The following is a 15,166-nucleotide window of genomic DNA, read 5'->3' on the forward strand; positions in this document are numbered from 1 at the left end:
TTGTCTTCCCACTATTACCCCAGTTTTCTTCCTTTCCTATAACTCCTCCTTTTAAGACTCACCTTGCACATCACCTTCGCCAGGAGAGGCTCCCTGATTGCCCCTGCTCCAGCTGGGCCAAGCTTCCTGCCTACTCTGTATAAATCTCTAGCAGTTGGACTTAGCTCTACTGGTACCAAGCTTGTATTAAAATGAGCATGTACCTAAAATTTCAGTAATGAAGATTTAGTTATGAGGAGAGTCAATAGATTAAGAGCGCTTCAGTATTCACTGATGCCAGGCACTGGACTCAGTCCTTTTACACAGGTTCTCATTCCATCCTCCTAACAAGCTTAGCAGTTATGCACTATTACTCCCATTTTACAGGTGAGAAAACTGAGGCTTGAAAGAGATAAGTAATCTACTCAAGGTCACACTGTAAATGAGAGAGAGAGCACTTTTATCCAGGTCTTTATTACTTCAAACCCTGTTCTCTTAACCACTCAGGTACATTTCCTTTCTTTCAGATCCTTTTCTGTGCTTAAGACATAAAACTCATTTGAAACTTAAATACATAATTTACAAGAAGAAGAAAAAACTTCATTTTCTTTTCAAAATAGTGAATGAATTTTTCTTGGCATATATTTAGCTATGCTATAACAAATTGTCATCATACACTACCATTATTCATTTACATCTATGGAAATCACCGTGATCATGTTTAACTCTCACAATTGAAATATCATGATATGATATTACAGTAGGCCAATAATGAAATATTCAAATAATTTGATTTAAACTCTTTCTGGCACTGTCTGCAAAGCTAAACAATAATTCAAGTAATCCAGTTATATGAAGACAATTATTCACGTAAAATTTCTATATGAACAAAACATTTTCATTTGCAAATTAAGTTGTCTTTCACTCAAATGGTTATATATGTGTATATATATATATACATATAATTAAAAAGATTTTATGGTTCTTTTGAGAAACTAAACAGACATGAAAATGAACTAGAAAATTCCAAAGTTAAGGAAATCTCGAAGGAGGTGAATTTTTATTTGCCTTTTAGGCAGTTACTTCAGAGTCAAATAGGAATGGAACGGAATCCTCCTCTAATACCCTCCAACTGTGGATCCTTCACAAGTCACTTAACCTCTTTTTGTCTCTCAATTTGTTCATCTGTAAAAACGCTTTATTGAATGGATTAAGGGTAATGATGTATGCGAACGTGCTTTCTCAGTGCCTGGTATATAGTTGACTTAAAAAAATAATTCCCTTTTCTTTTTAACATTTCGCATACATTTATGGAGTGCCTATTAATGTTCCAGACATGGTTCAGTCCCTGGAAACATGGAGATTGAGGTGGAATTCCTGTTCCAAACAGCTCACAGTTCGGTGGGGAAGAATGATGAGAAAACCAGCAACTCTGTCCAGCTTACCCTGTGCCGCCGCAGAAATGAGCTGAGTGGCAGGAGGCGTCAGGGCGGAGTGGGGGCTCTGGGGAGGGCCACGGAGGGGATGTGCCTTCCACACAGCAGACAGGAGTGGACTTAGAGGGGACAATCCAGGCCTGCGAAACTCAGGAGATTGCGAGTGGTATTCTTTTCTCACTTAAATCTCCTAATAACCTTGTTTTCTCATTTAAACCTCCTAATAACCTTGAAAGTTACATATAACTATCTCCACTTTTCAGATGAAACAGCAGGATCTAGAGAGAGTTTATCAATTTCTACAAGTATGAATACTAGAAAGTAATTAAAGATCACAGTATTATGCTACCATGATTCAGAAACACTGCAAAAGAGCATAGTGAACGAAGACCAGCTGGGCCCAAATGGGAAATCAACTCTATTCTCAGTCTGGGAGTTACTGGATGTCCAATAATACCCAAGTTCCTGATGGAAGTCCTTGGCACAGTGAAGTTTGGGAATGGGTGTTTTTGCTAAGTATACCTCTTCTCTCATTTTCCACATCTCTCTTTTCACTGCTCCAGTCCAATCCAGGAGGGAAGGGAGGCACTCCAACGAGGCTGCTGAACAAACAGGGACTACCCAGTTTCAGTACAGCTCATGTTAAGTAAGAGAACAAACTCAAATCCACAGGGCTGATAATACCAAGTGAGGCAAATCAGTCTGCTTTATGTTATCATGCTGAAAGACTAATATTACCCATTCATTAGAGAACAAAAGCCAGGGTGAGTGAGCAAACCAGTCAACCCTCAGATTTTCTAGCCTTCCAGGAAAGAGTTACATATGTCAACATTGACTCAGCAGAGCTAGTTACTATTCAGATGGAAAGTCATGCTACTCTCTGCTAAGGTTTTTGTTCAAGCTATGACAATAGTACTTAGAGAACATCAGTTTTTACATAGCTGACATAAATGAAAAAGAAATTTTTCTTCTTTTGAGTAATCAAATGTATCTACATGTGTGTGTTCAATTTTGTAAAGGACTCTAATATACATTATTTCTTAGAATGTCAGTTAAGACTTGAGATAAAAATGCAAAGAGGTTTATCAGCTCATATAACTGGGAGACGGCTTGCTTCAGGCATGGCTTAACTGGCAGCTTAAATGATGTCACGGGGCCCTAGTTTTCCTCCATCTCTCAGTTCTCTTCCCCATGTTGACTCTTTTCTCCTCTCGTGGTTGCAAGATGGCTTTAGCAGCCCCAGACCTCCTTCTCTCACTTTTATATCCCAGGATCCTTTTTCCCAGTAACACTTATATTCAGTTCTGAGAAACAATCCAATTGGTGTAGCATCAGCCTTGCCCAGCCTGAAGGAACAAATCCAGTGGCCGCAGAATTGCAGCCTTTTGATAACTCCAGGAAGGCAGAAGCAAACAATGAATGTGCAGTACACTTGCTCATGAAATGTGGTGAGGAGTTCCTGAAAGGAGAGAAGGGACTGAAATAAAACAAAGCACACTGATCTTCATGGCATGTTAGGTGGAGCAGAGGGTCATCATCACTATATACACAGAATTAAAGTAGATAGTCACACTGCTTCAATAGCAAGCTTTATTTTAAAATGACATAATTCCTGCTTTCTCAAATTCCAGTTTCTTTTGGTCCTCCTCTCCCATTAATCACTTCTTCTCAGACCTCATCACCAGCTGTCTTTTTTACTTTCTTTTCAGCTTGCCCCTTGAATATGGGGATACCTGCAAGCTTCTGTTCTGGGGCTTTTAAAAATATATTATTTTGTATACATTACAGAATAAGTCCTTCTACTTCCATGACTTCAAATACTATTGAAATCCATATCTTGAATTCAGAACTCTCTTTGATGCTTCCAAAGAGAATCCCTGTCTTAGATATATTCACTCATTCATTCATTCAACAAATATTTATCTGCTATATGACTTTCACTATTTAACAGGGTAACAGCCAAACAAAAGCAAGATATGGTTTCTGCCTACATGGAGTAGACATTCTGATATGAAGGTAGGCATTGAACAGTGATTGCAAATGTGATTAATACTATGTAAAGAGAACAATTTGTTGTATGTGTCTAGAGACCAACAGTCTACCCTGAATGACTCTACTTCGCTTGTAATACCTCAAACAACATGTATAAATCCAAATTCACTACCTCCCCAAAATCATCTTCTATATTCTGTGTCACAATTAATGAAACACCAACCACCTAAGCTCTCAGATCTCCTTCCTTTCCTCCTGGTCATTAGGTCCAAGCAACTTTATTTCATGCATATCTCCTGTCATTATCCCTCTCTGTGTGCTATACTGCAGCCACAGTGACCTTTAAATTTCTTGTATTGACATGCTCTTTCAACATGCTGTCCCTAATGCTTGGAGTCACTTTCACAGTTTAGCCCTCTCCACCTCCATGACCCTTTGCATGTATTCCTTTAATGGAAATATATTATTAAAAGGTAATAAACTATTCAACATCATAGACCATGGGTTTGTTTTTGTTTTTGTTTTGTATTCTGTAGGCATAAACACAGTGCTTGGAACATGCCAGGTCACCATGCCAGAAACACATCTCCAGATGCACTATGGTGGTGGATTTGTGTTCAAGCAACCTGGCTAAGCTGGAACTACATTTCCCAGGATCCCCCTCTCTGCATGATTCTGGCTTAGAATTGGCCAAAAAGAAATTTGTGAGAGATTGCAGAGGTACCAGCAAATTCCAGTTTGGTCCCTCTCTTACCTGCTCTGTGTCCAGCTCTTTTTCCAGACTGCCTACCTTTCTGGCCTAAAACAAGCCCATATAAGATGCTTGGCTGCATGCCCACAAAGAAGGAACAACAGCCTTCCACAGATGTCTGCACCTACCCCCACTCCAGCAGCTGAATGTGCTTAGCTCCCAGAGTTCTCAGCAATCTCCAACCTGTCTGGAACTAGTGGTTTGGGTGACTGGCTAGTGGCTCTTCTATGATCTTCCAGTTTCTCTTTACAGGGCTTTCATCCCCAGCTCTTCCTGTGATGAAGTAAAGCCTAGTTCCCATAAAATAGTTTCTTAATCTGTATTATTCATAATGTTCTGCTTCCCTAAGTGAACCATGGCTGATATATGTGTTTTCTACTGGGTTTGTCACCCAGGGATTTCATTTTAGAATTTCTTTACAGCTTCTACTCCACCATCTTATAGACAGGAGAGGAGAGTGCTCAGATAAAAATACAGGAACATGGCCATGGAGTCTCATTACCTCCACTCATTTTGAGGATGGCCTGCATAGTATGTCATCTACTAGTACTGAAGCTACCAGTAATGATAAAAATAACTTTTCATATTTACAGTGTGTTATAGTTTTTAAAATGTTTTCACATGTATCAGTTAATCTTCACATCTGCTAGAAGTGATTGCTTGTTGCTCTTCACTGCACCAACACTTTGCTTATTAACCTATCCGATTCTCACAATGGGTATTATTAATCCCTTTTCACAAGTAATGAAATTAAAAATATATTTTTTCTTTATAGTGGCTACCAAAACACCTTTTAGGTCATTGAAAAATGTTGACGAAATCTTGAGAAACAAAATCTTGATAAACAACCTGCACTAGAGGTTGGCAACCTTAGGGCTTGGCTGTCAGCAGGAACTCAAGCAAAATAGAGGAAACTGGTCAAGCTCTCCTGTTTGGGAAAATGGTGGAAAAAGGTGGGAAGGCATGGTAGGGAGGAGAGCAACTGTGTTGTTCAAGGATCCTTCAGTGATAGGAATGTAAGCTGTGGCAGTTTGATATTATTTATGATTTCCAAAAAGAGATACTGAATATGTTTGTAAACTGGTCTGTTTCCCAAAGTGTGATACCCTTTGATTGTGTTAAATTCAAAGGTTTTGCATTGACTTGATTAAATCAAGATTAGGGCTTTGATTCAACCATGTCAACAGGGCATGCAGGATTGAGTTACCACCCCCTTGATGGGCTATATAGATGGATGCTCAATTAAGAACACTGAAGTAGATACACAGAGAAATAGAACACAGAGGAAGAGAGACAACTCCATAGACATGGCAGAGGCCCTGGGAAGAGATGAGCCAGATAGTCTGTAGCTGAAAAGAACAGAGCAGCTGAGAAGCCCAGAGACAAGCCTTATGCCAACCTACAGCTGGGATCAGAAGAAGCTGGGACCAAAGAGCTTTAAGAGGAAGAAGGATGGCTGAACCCTTGCAGACATTGCCCACCACCTTGTTTCAACACATAGCAAATGACTTTGGGTGAGAAAGTACCTCTTACAGTACCTTGAATTGGACTTTTTAAGGCCTTGTGACTATAAGCTTCTACCCCAAATAAATACCCTTTATGAAAGCCAACAGATTTTAGGTACTTAGCATCAGCACCCCTTTGGTTGACTAATACATAAACCTCTTAGGGAGTCACATAACTCTTTGGGAGGGATTTAGAATTTGGATGGTTAGATCCCCATGAAATCGAGACTGCGATGGGTTTGGTAACTTAAGATCACAGAGCTATTAAATGCTAGGGCAGGGAGTTGGACACAAGTTTGTCTGACTTGACCCAAGATGGCTTTGGTCACACAGTGGTGAGGCTTGTCGTCCGCTCCAGACATCCTTGACCCCACATCCTCTCCTTTGACCAGACCCCTCAGGGCACCTTAGGCTGGGGGAGAGCTCTCCTGAGCTAAGAGGGAGTTAATGAACCTGCTGCCCATGTCAGAACAGAGTCAAGAGTAAGGAGTGTGGCCCTGTGGGTCACACAGTTGTGCTTCCTTGCAAAGGAGTCTAAGGGAGTTATGGCAACACACTACCTTCCCTGTAGCTGGGGCATTCATGCTGGGGTGTCTTTCTGGAGGTGGTGCCTAAAAAGCAGTGTTGTTGAGCTGACCAGATTGCAGGTTTGCTAGGGAGAAGTATGAGAAATATTTCCATAAAGTAGGAGTTGTCACAGGAAGAGACATCTGGTGGGTCTGGGTCTACTGCCTTTTTCAGCAGAGCCTTGGCCACCAATGGAGGGCCTGGAAGAGAGGCACAGACAAACCTCAGTTTATGAGAATAATGGAACAGGGCTGCCTCTTGTCTTACCATTGCTGAAAATCCACAAGAACCAGCATGGGAATGCTTTGGCTGGAGCACCCACTGAACTTGTCAAGTAGAGCATCACACACAAGTGTCCACCACATACACTATCCCAGGTTGGGTGATCCTTTGACACCCATAATTATGTCAACAACAACAACGGCCACCTGTATTAGGTGCTTCCTGTACGCCAGGCATTGCGCTGAGGTCTTCCAATTGTTATTTCATTTAATCCTCATGACATACCAAGGACGATTTCATAGAGATTCCACAGAGGAGTAAATAGAATGAAGGGCATAAAGTAACTTGCCTAAGATCACATAGCCATAAGGTGAATCTGGTCTGTCTGATTTAAAAATCCATATTCTGAACCATTTGGAGAGAATGTTGATCTTTCAATAGCTCCTCACTAGAATATGTGCTCTTGAAAGACATGGCAAGTGTCATATTCTTGATGATCTTTAGAGCTACCACAAGCACAGTGTCTAGCATGTTTTTGCCCAGTTGATTCATTCCTTCATTAATCTGAAGACCTTTATTGAGGTCTACTTGGTGCCAGCATTGTACTGGCCTCTGGTGACACAGAGCATTGCAAAATGCCTGAGAAAAAAATGAGTTATTTTCATCACTGCTGAGAAGACAAGTATTCATGATCCTGGGCTGTCTGAATAGGGCAGGACAGATATGCATAAAAAATAGGATATGATTGCTTGCTGGGGCTTAGCAACAGGGTCCAGTTCACACTTAAATAGTTTATTGAATAAATACAATACCAAACAAAACACATTCAAATGCTTTCTAAAAAAAATGTAAAGGCCTTTCTAAATTCAGGCTAATGGCAAACACAATAAAGGCAGATATGCTAGTTTAATGTAATTGGCTGATTTTATATAGCAACTAAATCTTTGAGTCCATGAGTATATTATTGAATGATAGAGAACATCTAATACAACCATTTCCAAAAACTAGGAAATAAATGTCTAAGAAAGATTTTACAGACCCCAAATTTTATACCCAACCCCAACAATCTACCTCTAAAGAGACTAAAGCACAGTACTGAACAGTATATTGTAGTGTAAATCCTGCTTTAAGATTGTGCCCTTGGACTACTGGGGTTGAGAGCACTGCTGTCTGCTGTCAGTCCTGGCTTGGCCACGTAGTGACTGTGTGACCTTGAACCAGTTAACTAACTTTCCATGTTTCCATTTCCTCATCTGAAAGATGGGAAAAATGGTTGAAAAGGTATCATCTTCCAGACTGTGCTCAGGGGATACAATTACTTCTTCTGTTCCCTGACTAACTATAATATGGATTAAAAGTAGCTTTAGAAAAGAGGAACAAATATCTAGGGCCAATACTAGGGTGAAGAGAGTGAGGTACATACGGCACAAATTTAAGGAAACAGTTGATTTAAGGAATCAGACAAGTGCATGTATCCATGGTTTAGGGAGAAAAGCTAATTCAAATCCCATTTCAGTATTTGGATTATTGTTGGGTATATAGTTTACATAAGAATAATTCATTTTATAGACAAGCCATATTCTTAAAAAGTGGTAAAAAAAATTTAAATCATTGTTCAAAAACACTAGGGAAACTTACTACTTAAAGGAATTAAATTGTAAATGCTTTTGTAGAACAAAGAACACTTCAGAGAAAATTGTACTATACATTAGAAGCTGGATTATCCCATGTTGTGTTTGGTTGTTCTTCTTAAAAATTGTCATGCTTTGTGCACTTGGTATTTACTTTCCTGATAATAATAAAGAGGTAAAATCATGTGAGGTAATCTCTGTGCAAAAGAAATGCAGCCTTACGGGAAGTAAAATGTCAAAAGATCTCAACAAAGTGCCATGAACTTTTCTAAATTCTTGTAGCCAGATCCATTTTTTTTTAATTTTTAAAAAATTTTTAAAGGCTCACCAGGGTTATATGCATTCTACAAGAATGACAGCCTTGCTCGAGTTTTGTCCACATGATATATCTTCTCCAAGAGCCAACTTTTACCTTTTTAAAACATAGTCTTTTTTTTCTATTTTGTTAATTTGTGTTCTTCTCAAAATGTTATTCTTTTGTTCCTCCTAGAGTTGATTCTGCTCTTTTTCTAACTTCTTGAGTTGAGCACTTGGCTCACTAATTTTCAATCTTTCTTTTGGATATACACATTTAAGACTCTAACTATTAGTGTTTTGCTATTAGTGTTTTGTTTGTCAAATGCTAAATATTTCTAACTTTCAGTATTATTTAACTAATAATTATTATGGATGTTTTCTAGTTTCCCAAGCATGTGGATTTTCAGAGAGGGATAATTTTTTGGTATAATTGTTTTTCACTGTGGTCAGAGAATGTAGTTTGTGTGATATCAACTGTGGTATTTATTGAGTTCTCATTTATGGCCTTCTAAAGACTCAAATTGTATAAGTGCCCACTTTATCCTTGAAAAATATGTATTCTGTAGTTATTTTATACAGAAGACTACAATATTAATGATCTCAGCTTTGATCATTGTATTTTAAGCTTTCAATTATCTCAGTTTTTGCTCTCAATATTTTTAATGGCTATTTTCTTAAGAGAGTACAGGTTCATGATTATATACTCCTAATGAATTATTTCCTGTGCAATGATAGTCTTTTCTAAAACTAATAATGCTTTCTAAGGTCTATTTAGTCTGAAATTAATATTGTTATGCCAATTATATTTTGATTAATAATTGAACATTTTACCTTTTTCTATGACTTCAAAATTTTCTGTGTAAATATGCCTTATGTGTATTTATTATAATGACTATACAACTGAATGCTACTTATAGTTGTAGCTTTTGCTTTTTAAGCCCAATCTAGAGCTTCTGGAGGAAATTGGCAATAGCATCAGCATAGTTTTTTGATCTCTTCAAATTCCCACACATAAGCAAGCAGAGCATTTAAATATTCATTGACAATACTTACAATAAAATTAGATGACACAGTATCTCCATAAACCCTTAAATACAAGGAAGTAGGGGAAAACCACCAAAACCCACAAGAGCTACCTGGTCTTGGAGTCTGGGCAGGAGAAAAAGAGCAAAACAAATGGGCAGTGTCTGGTGGCTAGCAGAACTCCAAAGAGCCAACCTGTATTCTCTTGGAAGCACAGTGATAAAACGTGGAAAGGATTGTCCCTCTCTACTACCAGGTGAATTCAAAGAGCATAACGTAAAGACTGAAGGGGTTGGAATAGCTTAACTCGTATGAACTCTCAAAACTGAAATGGTCCCAGAACAGGAACAGCACTATGGATAAACTTCAGGCAGTAGAATGAAAATTGAGGAGGTTAGAGACAAGGACAAGAAAAGAGAAAATGTGGATGAAAGTGGGGTGAGGAAAAGAGTCAGGAAATATCAGGAAGCAGGTGACTATATTTTCAAACACTATCTAAAAACAACAAAAGAGGACAGGTTGTGATATTAGAAAGTCCTCATACTAAATCCTGCCTCATACTAAAATTCAGGACAACTAAATTCATGCAAAAATGAGCAACGGAAAGTATCAAGGCAAATACCATACAAATTTGTAAGTAAAGAAGAGATAAGAGAAGCAGAATAACATTCCTAGAGATGATAAAAGCAAGCCAGAAAGGCATGCCTATAAAACAAACCAAAAATACAACTTACTATTTCAAAATAAGCTTGAAAAGTAAGAAAATTATACAAGACATGAAAAACAGCATAAATCAGAACTTTTAAAGCTGAGAAATGAAGTAACAGAGCTCATGAAAAAATTAGACATAAAATAAAATATCAGTTCAGAAAAAAACCAAAACTAGAAATATTCAACTACAAAAATAAAACACATGGGAAGCCGATGTGGCTCAACTGATAGAGCATCCTCCTACCATATGGAGGGTCCAGGGTTCTATACCCAGGACCTCCTGACCATGTGGTGAGCTAGTCCACATGCAGTGCTGCTGTGTGCAAGGAGTGCTGTGCCACGAAGGGTGTCCCCCACATAGGGGAGCACTACATGCAAGGAGAGCCATCCCTCATGAGAAAAGCACAGCCCACCCAGGAGTGGCACCACACACAGAGAGCTGATGCAGCAAGGTGATGCAACAAAAAAGAGACACAGTTTCCCAGTGCCACCTGATAACACAAATGGATGCAAAAAAACTCACAGTGAATGGACACAGAGAGCAGACAAAGGGGTGGGGGAGGGGAGAGGGGAGAGAAATAGATAAAATCAGAACAAAAGAAGAAGAAACAAAACCCACATAACATATGAAGGAAAACAGAAAGTGAAAAAGAGGAACATTTTTAAAAATCTAAGACAAAGCAATAGAAAGAGTTCAAGCAAAAGTGGCAAATGCAAAGACAGGCAAAGAATATCCAAAATATAAATATCAAGAGTCCTGGAGCAAGAAAACCAAAACAAGGGAACAAGACAAATGTGAAAATTAAAATTCAAGGAGACTTTCCCAAAATTAAAAAAAAAAAAAAACTATATTGAAAGAGCATACTTAGAATCTGAGACTATCACCCCACAATAACCAACACTGAGAAAAACTCTAATAAAATCACTGAAATTTAAAGGAAAAGAAAAAAAAATCCTTTGGGTATCTAGAAAAAAGAATACCATGTGACTTAAAAGGGAAATAAAATTCAGTTTCTACCAGACTTTTCAACATCAACACTTTATTCCAAGAGAAAATAGAGTAGTATATTCAAAATATTTAAGGAAAGTGAGCCATGGTTTTCATACGCAATAAAATTAAATTTTAAAGTATATTAGATACAGACAAACTATTATCAACTTGCAAGAATTCAGAATTTATTCCCATGAACCCTTCCTGAGGACTTTATTAGAGAATAATTTTCAGTCTAAATGACTAAAGAACCAAGAATAACAAGAGCTAAGAAGGGGATAGTATGTAATAGATGAATTCTCTGACAATGTAGATGATATAAACTACCTTTTAAATTAGATGAGGATGGAAAAAGCATATGTCATATACTGAAAAGCTACAGAAAATGTGATATTTAATGATGAAGCCTTCAATTTGAAGTTACAAATAAGTCAAAGATGGTCCACTACCACTTCTATTCAACATTGAACCAGTGCTACAAGCCAGAACAATTGTGAAAAATTTTTTTCAATGTGTATGTAATAATTCAGACATGATAGTCTAAAAGACTATATAAACTATTCGAATTAATGTTATTTAATAAAAGGTTCAATGTTACTTTATTAAAGATCAGTGTACAGCTTCTTTTGTGGTAGTGCTAGGGGCATCCCCCTCTTGTCCTCCAACCCGGCAACCCTCATGCCTGCTGAGCCACTAGGAAGCACCTGTCAGCCTGCTCCTGGAAGCTTGAAATTGTCCTCACCTCTCTGACTTGGGAAAAAAGATAGTTGAAGCAGATCATCCAGGGAAGCTCTTTGTTGGAGGGCTCAATACAGAAACAAATGAGACAGCCCTTGAAGCCCTTGGCAAATGTAAGGAAGAGTGGGAGTACTCTTGATGAAAGATTGTGAAACCAAAATATCAAGAGGTTTTGCTTTTGTCACCTTTGAAAGCTGGGCAGATGCTAAGGATGTAGCCTGACACATGAATGCAAAGTCCTTAGATGCAAAAGCCATCAAGGTGGAGCAAACTACTAAACCATCATTTGAATGTGGTAGGCGTGGACAACCTCCACCTCCAAGAAGCAGAGGCCCTCCTAGAGGTCTTAGAGGAGGCAGCAGAGGAAGTCGAGGAACCAGGGACCTCCCTTACGTGGAGGGCACAAGGATGGTGGTAGCTATTTCATGGATTTTAGCATGAGTTCTTCCAAGGGAACCACTTTCAGTAAAAAGAGGACCACCACATGAAGTGGAGGTCCCCCTCTGCCCTCTCGGGACCAGTTTGCAGCAGCAATGAATGTGGCTGGAGAGCTCCTGTATCACCTGAAAGAGACAGTTATGGAGGCTAACCATGAAGAGAACCCTTGCCCTCTTATAAAGATGTTCATTTGTCCCCAAGAGATGATGGGTATTCTACTAAAGACAGCTACTCAAGCAGAGGTTACCCAAGTTCTGTGATACAAGAGAATATGCACTACCAAGAGATTAAACACACCATGATTATGGTCATTCCAGTTCATGTGGTGACCATCTGTCACTATAGTGACAGAGATATCTATAGTCATGATCAAGACTATTCAGATCATCCAAGTGGAGGTTCCTACAGAGATTCGTTTGAGAGTCATGGTAACTCCCATAGTGCTCCACCTGGATGAGGGCCCCACTATCTTTTGGTAGAAGCAGTTCCTATGATGATTGCAGCAGCTCATGTGAAGGATATGGTGAAAGTTGAGATAGTTACTCAAGCAGCCAAAGTGATCTCTACTCAAGTGGTCATGATCGGGTTGGCAGACAAGAAAAAGGGCTTCTCCCTTCTATGGAAAGGGGGTCCCCTCTTCCATGTGATTCCTACAGAAGTTCAAGCCACAGAGCACTAAGAACTGATGGCTGCAGAAAAAGCTGTTCTGATTGGGGGTGAGGGGGGATGGAGGGTGGAGAGGGGAGGAGGCAGAAGCAGATACTAAAAAACAAAACTATGGACCAAAACTCCTGTTCAAACGAATGTGGAAACTGTCATTATAACTACCCAAGGACTACTAGGAGGAAAAATTTTGTTACCTTTTTAAAATTTCCTGTTAAGTTCTCCTCCATAATTTTTATTTTCTTGAGAGGAAAAAGTAAAACATGTTTAATTTTATTTGATTTATGATATTGCTTTCAACAAGTAAATGTTAAATGTGTAAGAGTTGACTTGTGTACTAGTGTTTTAATGTCCCTAAAGGCCACTTCCCATCCGATTTTTCCCAGTAAATGCGGCAAACATTCCTAAGAGCTTACACAAACATCTAGCCCTCTAAAGTGGAGAGATAAATCTTTCTACCTATACAAGCTAGATATTAGAGAGTGGACAGAGTAATACTACTCTTTGGATTTCAGGATGTCTTCAAATTGAAATCTCAATGTTTTCAGCATGAAAAACTGAAATTAGATGCTCATGTAAGGAAGTGAAATTCACCCAGTAAACACAAAAAAGCAAATGGATAATGCTGGCCTTATCTTGCCTTTCTGACATTTCTTTAGGAATCTGCAATAACCGCCCTATTTACCCCTCCCCCAATAAGACCACTGAAATAATGTGTGTTAAACAACTACAGAGTACTAAAAAAAAAAGTTTGGCCCAAGCAAACAAACAAAAAAGGTGAATGTACAAAAATTAATGCTTCCATATACCAACAATTAGAATATGTATTTTTAAAAGTATACCAAGGAACAAATCTAAGTGAAGATGTACAAGAAATTAATGTGTAAAAAAATAAAAAAACTTTATTCAAAGACCTTAAAGTTTATCTAATAAATGGAGAATTATACTATGTTCAGGGATGGGAAGAATCAATATCGTAATCAATTTTCCTCAAATTAATTGAATTTAATGTAATTTCAATTAAAATCCCAACTCAACAAGCTGTTCTTAGAATTAACATGAGAAAGCAAATGACCAAGCATTTTTGAAAATACGTCTACCAAACTTCATGATTCATTAGAAAGTTGTAGTAATTAAAATAGTGTGGTCTAGGTATCTCTTGGCAGAGGGATAGACAAAAAGATCAGTTAAAGAGGACAGAAAAACAGAAACAAACAAATTAAAAAATTGAACTCTGAGCCATAATTTTAGTTGATTCCGGTTTAGAGTCTGGAGTGTAGTATTTTGTTGGGGCTCAGGTATTACTATTCTGAGACTCCAAACTGGAATTGGATTGCAACAAGATCTGTTCCTCTGGAGTCAATTTATTATCATCACTTGCTATATAGAAAGTGATTTTAAATTTCAATATGTTCAATTTTTATACAGGTCTTTGTTTAGGCAACCAGTGAGTATAGTGGGAAAGCACTGGCGTTGCAGGCAGGAAACATGAAATGCAGTGTTGTCTTTTGCCAAAGGCTCATCATGGTTGAGTGACTCCAGGCAAGTTGCTCAACCCCTCTTTCCTCATTTGAAGATAAAATACAATAATGTTCACAAAAGCACTTAAAAATTCTCAAGTACCCCTCTGCCTCATGGCCAAAAGCAATAATGGTAATAGCTGTTGAAGCTTTACCATGGGCCAGACACTGCACAACACACTTTATGTGAATTATGGGGAGTTAATCCTCAAAGCAACCTTACAAGGCAGGTGCAATTATCATCGTCATCTTACGGTTGGGAAAATCGAGGTTTAGAGGAGATAAATAACTTTTCTAAGGTCAATTAGATAGTAGGTGATGGAGCTGGGGATGTTATCTGTCAAACAGCAGGGCCTGGGCTCTAAGTCACTGCACCACACTGCCTTTCTATAAAATAATGTCATTGCTCTGTTTAAAAATGAGCACATACATTTTCAGTCTGAAAATAAGAGTAGAGGAAAAATCATACAATCTGAATTAATGGAAACTGACCAATTATCTCTCCTGGAAACACTTTTATAAAACCCAATCAGCTTTATTTTTAAGACATTGTTTTTAGTCTGCTGATGAGGTGATCAGTGGGTGCTTCTGAAAAACAAGTAAATGTGTGAGAAACTTGGAGACGATGCTGTTTCCTGAAACAAGAGTAAATTCCTAATACCCCATTTATGGAGTAGGTCTTATGTTGACACATGAAGAAGC

General features: G+C 38.4%; 1 pseudogene; it reads left to right on the forward strand.

Moving 5' to 3' along the window:
* LOC111762042 (uncharacterized) overlaps positions 1 to 12,760 on the forward strand; it is a 28,234-nt pseudogene extending 15,474 nt beyond the window's left edge.
* The last annotated feature ends 2,406 nt before the right edge of the window (positions 12,761 to 15,166 follow it).

This window comes from Dasypus novemcinctus, chromosome 12 (genome assembly GCF_030445035.2).
Source record: "Dasypus novemcinctus isolate mDasNov1 chromosome 12, mDasNov1.1.hap2, whole genome shotgun sequence".
Classification (NCBI taxonomy): Eukaryota; Metazoa; Chordata; class Mammalia; order Cingulata; family Dasypodidae; genus Dasypus; species Dasypus novemcinctus.